This window comes from Amblyraja radiata, chromosome 2, assembly GCF_010909765.2.
Source record: "Amblyraja radiata isolate CabotCenter1 chromosome 2, sAmbRad1.1.pri, whole genome shotgun sequence".
Lineage (NCBI taxonomy): Eukaryota > Metazoa > Chordata > Chondrichthyes > Rajiformes > Rajidae > Amblyraja > Amblyraja radiata.
Genome location: NC_045957.1, coordinates 50211519 through 50217518, shown reverse-complemented (window position 1 = coordinate 50217518; position 6000 = coordinate 50211519).

Sequence of the window (6000 nt, the reverse complement as noted above, 5' to 3'; positions counted from 1 at the left end):
AGTAAGATGGCCAAAAATCACAGCCGTACGTGGTAGCGTTTCTTCTAAAATCAATATGCAGTACAACAGGAAGTGGTCAAGATCAGAGTTTTAATTATTTAGATAAACATTTAGAGAGGAGGATGGTAAAGGCCCTTTGAAGTCAATATTCAAACGTTCCATAGGTTCTTCTTCTTCATGCGTATGGCGTGCACAGCCTAAAGTTATAGGACAACTTGTTCTAATTGATCTTATTCGATTGTACACGCCAGGTTGATTGCATTGTTTGAAACAGGGCAGACCACGTGAAGGCTGCAATCTCCCACCCCGTTCCATAGGTTGAGGAGCTTTGATCAATCTTCCTTCTTCAGGACGGAAGAACCTTGGTTTTAATTCAGCACAGATTCTACATGAAGCACACGTCATCTTCACATCTTCTGTAGAGAAAGGTACATTTTTGGAACGAACATAGTGTAACAAATGAGTGTCTCCAGGATGACACAGCCCATTGTGAAGATCAGTGAGAGCAGAAGAATGACCAGAGGCACAAAATGCTCGAGTTAATGCATCTGGAGCAACATTATCCTTACCAGGGCAGTACTCAATTGAATAACTATATGCAGATGATTCAATCCTCCATTGATGAATTTTACTGTTTTTAATCTTCGTTCGTTTCCGATTAGCCAGCATCAAAGCTACTAAACCCTGATCTGTTATCAAAGTGAAGTGCTGGCGAGCAAGGAAATTACAATTTTCTCACCTGGGAGATTGTTTGTGTCTTCTTTAGTGAAGTACCTGTTCAACTCTTCTGCCATTTCCTTGTTCCCCATAATAATTTCACCCGTGTCTGCCTACAAGGGACCCACATTTGACTTTGCTACTCTTTTTCCCTTAACATATCGAAAGAAGCTTTTACTTCTTTATATTCCTGGCCAGCTTACCTTCGTACTTCATTTTTTCAGCCTGTATTGTCTGTTTTGTTTACTTCTGTTGTCCTATGAAAGTTTCCCAATCCTCTGGCTTCCGACCACTCTTTGCTGTGTTATACATCTTTTCTTTTAGTTTTATTCTATCCCCTAACTTCTCTTGTCAGCCACGGTTGCCTCCTACTCCCCTTAGAATCTTTCTTCCTTTTTGGAATGAAATGATCCTGTGTCTTCCGGATTATGCCCAGAAATTCCTGCCATTGCTGTTCCACCGTCATTCCTGCTAGTATCTCTTTCCAGTCTACCTTGGCCAGCTCCTCTCTCATGCCTTCATAATCCCCTTTGTTCAGCTGCATCTCTGCCACTTCCGATTTAACCTCTCCTTCGCAAATTGCAGGTTAAAACCGGGTGACTCCCTCTTCTCCCCTATCCCATTGGGCAGCAGGTACAGAAGTTTGAAAACGTATACCTCCAGATTCAGGGATAGTTCCTTCCCAGGTGTTATCAGGCAACTCAACTTTCACTAGAATTTAGAAGATTGAGAGGGGATCTTATAGAAACTTACAAAATTCTTAAGGGGTTGGACAGGCTAGATGCAGGAAGATTGTTCCTGATGTTGGGGAAGTCCAGAACAAGGGGTCACAGTTTAAGGTTAAGGGGGAAACCTTTTAGGACCGAGATGAGGAAAACATTTTTCACACAGAGAGTGGTGAATCTCTGGAATTCTTGCCACAGAAGGTAGTTGAGGCCAGTTCATTGGCTATATTTAAGAGGGAGTTAGATGTGGCCCTTGTGGCTAAAGGGATCAGGGGGTATGGGGAGAAGGCAGGTGCAGGATAGTGAGTTGGATGATCAGCCATGATCATATTGATCCAGGTTCGATCCTTACTATGAGTGCTGTTTGGATGGAGTTTTACGTTCTCCCCGTGACCATGTGGGTTTTCTCCGAGATCTTCGGTTTCCTCCCACACTCCAAAGATGTAACAGGTTTTTAGGTTAATTGGCTTGGTAGAGGTGAAATATGTCCCTAGTGTGTGTTGTATGGACTTAATGTGCGGGGATTGCTTGTCAGTGTGGGCACAATGGGCCGAAGTGCCTGTTTCTCTATATCTCTAAACAAAACTAAGCTAAACAAAACCTTTGATAGAATGGATAGATGACATTGCCTAATGTCTGAACAAAGGTCCCGATTCAAAACGTTGTCTGTCCATTTCCTCTAAAGATGCTGGCCAAGTCTTTCTAGCAGTTTGTTATTTAGCTAAAAACCCAACCATATGCAATTTATTTAGTCTCCAAAATGTAAGATTTTGTCCTTCCAATTTGTGTTTGGCCTCTCCATTGTGGTGCACCAGTGGAAAGCAGAGTTTGAATAATAAGCAATCTGTAGCGAGCGGTAGATTTTGGAATAGCTTGTCAGAAGTAGATGAATGATCACTGGAGCACTGACACCCTGCAATTCCTCATGTTCAAAGCCATGATGCCAACTGCCCGCATGAAACCCAATTCATATAAGGCACCATGAAGTTTCGTGTCACGCCTGAGATGCTACTGGAACAACCTGTCATTCCAGTTATTCCACAATGCATTCACTCAACAAGCATATGTCATAAGATGCAAGATATGATTCCATGACTCTATATGGGGAGTGCAGCACTGCTGGGATCTTGAAAAAAACTCTTGAATGCAAGATATGAAGCCCGATTGATAGATATTATCACCTGGTGAGTGACAAAGGTGTGGTGCAATAAACATTCCCTGTGGGTGTGCAGGAATTAGAAACAGTAACGTGAAGATACATTCATTGATTTTGATTGTTAGTGCGAAGTCATTTTTTTTCTGGTACTTCATGCAGATCCACTTTTCATGCAGAAAAGTGACTGATGATGATATTTGGGCTGAAGATAGTTCTTCAGGAACTTAGGGTGAACTATCAAAGAAATTCCTACCACTCATAGCCACAATGGTCCTTCTCTTTCAGAAATGTGGGGATGCTTTTAGGAATTCAGGCTAGTTTTAAGATGGATTCATGCTGAGGAGAGCAGTTTAACTATGTTGATCCCTTTGAACATTTTGGGGGGCAATTGATGGCAACTCTTTTAGCTCAGTAAGTCAGTGTAGGTGATGTCAGATTTATTTTTGTGAGTGCTTTCAATGCAAAATTAATATTCATACAAAAGTGAAAATCACCTGCATCCATCCCACCTGCTTGCCCATGCTACCCCTCACACTACCTCATACACTACCTGCAGAGGCAAAAGGAAGAGCAAATTTATCTTCGGCTTTTCCGACTTTTCTGCTGTCACATTGCTGAATGTTCGGCTGCCAAATAGGAAAGTTCACTCCACAATAGTCATAACTCCCACAGGCGAATAGTTTGACAACTCTCAGATTTCAATTGAGTGGCACTGGTAAAACAGCGACAGTCCGTAATGGGGCATGATCTCAAGAAGTAAACAAGCTATTATCAGCACAAGAGGAACAATCTATTACACATGACACAGGAGAGAGGATGCATGGCTGAATACATGGAAGTGTCAAAGTGTGAGAAACAGTACTTTACAATAATCATAAACTCAATTCAGGTCTGAATTCACAAGTTCCTAATTTTATGCCGTCATTGTTGGAAAGGGAGGTCACCTCCCTGCCCCAAAGATAAGGGCCGCGACCTTGAGTTCATGTTAGCAGAGGAGGGGAATTTAATAAAGGATAGTAAGAAGGGGGTTGAAAAATTAATGGTTTTCATTTCAAACTGAGACAGAGGCAAGAGTTTGCATGTATGTTCTCTGAACTAATTGCAGAGAGTTGTGGACATAGCCCAGTCCATCACACAGACCAGACTCCCCACCATTGACTCCATCTACACTTCACATTGCCTTAGAAAAGCAGCAACCATAATTAAAGACATGTCTTATCCAGCTCCTTCCTTCTTCTCCCCACTCCCATCAGGCAGAAGATACAGGAGATTGAAAGAACACACCACCAGACTCGGGATCAGCTTCTTCCCCTTTCTTAACAGAGCTTCTGAATAATCCTGCCATGAACTAGAGTACGATCCAACTCTACCCTGGTGGGGTAGATGTGGATATTGGAACTTGTCTCTGGAACTGATGCGTTGCAATGCTGAGAACTATATTCTGCACTCTGCATCTTCCCCTTTGCTCTACCTATTGTACTTGAGTTTGACAAGTATATTTAAGTATAGTATTATCTGATCTAATTGGATACTATGCAAAACAAAATGTTTCACTGTACCTCAGTATATGTGACACTAAAAAACCTAAACCAAGGCCTAATTTCTGTTACATTCTGTTTGTAGTTTGTTTGGTTGTTTGTTTGTTTGTTTGTTTATCTTTTTGCACAAAGTCCGTGAGCATTGCCACTTTTCATTTCACTGCACATCTCGTATGGGTATGTGACGAATAAACTTGACTTGACTGAAACTTTCATTCACTGATGCCATGGGTGAAATTTAAGTCGTCTTTTGGTGGCATTTTCACTGACTGCAGCCTACCCACAAAACTCGGGTTTCTATCAAATTTTATGGCAACAGAACTGTAAAAGCAGCACAGGGTGCATATTCTGGGCAGTGATGCTGAGGTCCTGATGAATGTTTCCATTTCCTACCTGTCAGTAGACTGTTTGCTTCCTGGAAAGGACAACACCAGGAAATCACAGGAAAAGACCTTCGATGTTGTGAGATGGAGTTTGTAGAGTTGAGGACAGAAACAGGGAAGGGGAAAAGGACAAGACATCACAAATGGGGAAGGTTTCATCTTGACCCACCAAGGTGCAAAGAGAGAGGCTAAATTGGATGGAAACAGTTGGTGATTGGGGCTTGTGAGAAAAAGGTAGCATTCTTATAATTGAGAAGGATCATGGTGATGGGGTAGAGTCTTGCAAGAAAGGTTTAACCAGTGCTTTAAGATTGTTAAGGGCTTGGACACGCTAGAGGCAGGAAACATGTTCCCGGTGTTGGGGGAGTCCAGAACCAGGGGCCACGGTTTAAGAATAAGGAGTAAGTCATTTAGAACGGAGATGAGGAAACACATTTTCTCACAGAGAGTGGTGAGTCTGTGGGGGGAGAATAAATAAGTCGGAATTAAGTGCTGAAGAATGAAATGCTCACGGAACAATTGGTGTTGTGAGATTGCCTTTAGACCAATAAACATCCTATGAAAATATGTAAAATGGTCAATTTAAAATAAAGTATGGCCTTTCCAGTTGATTCTCTACTTCTGTTAATGATGCAGTAGAATATGAAATAGTAGAGCACAGCAACAGGCTCTTCAGCCCACTGTGTTTGTGCAGCATATGATGGAAAATTAAACTAATTTCCTTTACCTGCATGTGGGACAGTACAGCACAGCAATAGATGATCTTGCTGTGAGTATGGAGTTTGTACGTTCTCCCTGTGACCGCGTGGATTTTCTCTGAGATGTTTGGTTTTCTCCCACACTCCAAAGACATATAGATTTGGTTAATTGGCTTGGTGTATCTATAAATTGTCCCTAGTGTGTGTAGGATAGTGTTAATGTACAGGGATCGCTGGTCGGTGCAGACCCAGTGGGCTGAATGGCCTGTTTCCACACTGTATCTCCAAACTAAACTAAAAAAGCCACAATTAAACATGCTAAATAATAGTGGCTGCTTGTTGAAGGCAGATTACAAAGCAATACCACCAATGTGCAGCACATTTAGCACTGTTGACAGGGAATATAAGGAAGCCCTAAGGAGTATTAAAAATGTAGGGGGTAATTCTTTAGTAGGGAAAACGGAAAGAGGGGACAGGAAAAAGCACTAGCAGCCATGATTAAGGAAAACCCAAAACCTTTCATATCAAAGATGAGAAGGTAACCAGGTAAAGATTAGGGCCCATTAGGAACCAAAATGACAATCTGTTCATGTACGACAAGGTCTTATGTAAATATTTCTCACATATTCTCTTTGAAGTGTAGTTCAACAAGTCAGGAAAGGGGATGGTGAAATTCTAGAACAAATTATTATTTAAAATGGTGAAGAATTCTAATGTCAGCAGAAACAGATGGTTACATTTTTTTGTAGGGCAAAAAGGATGGAATGTGAGAATGAATGTGAG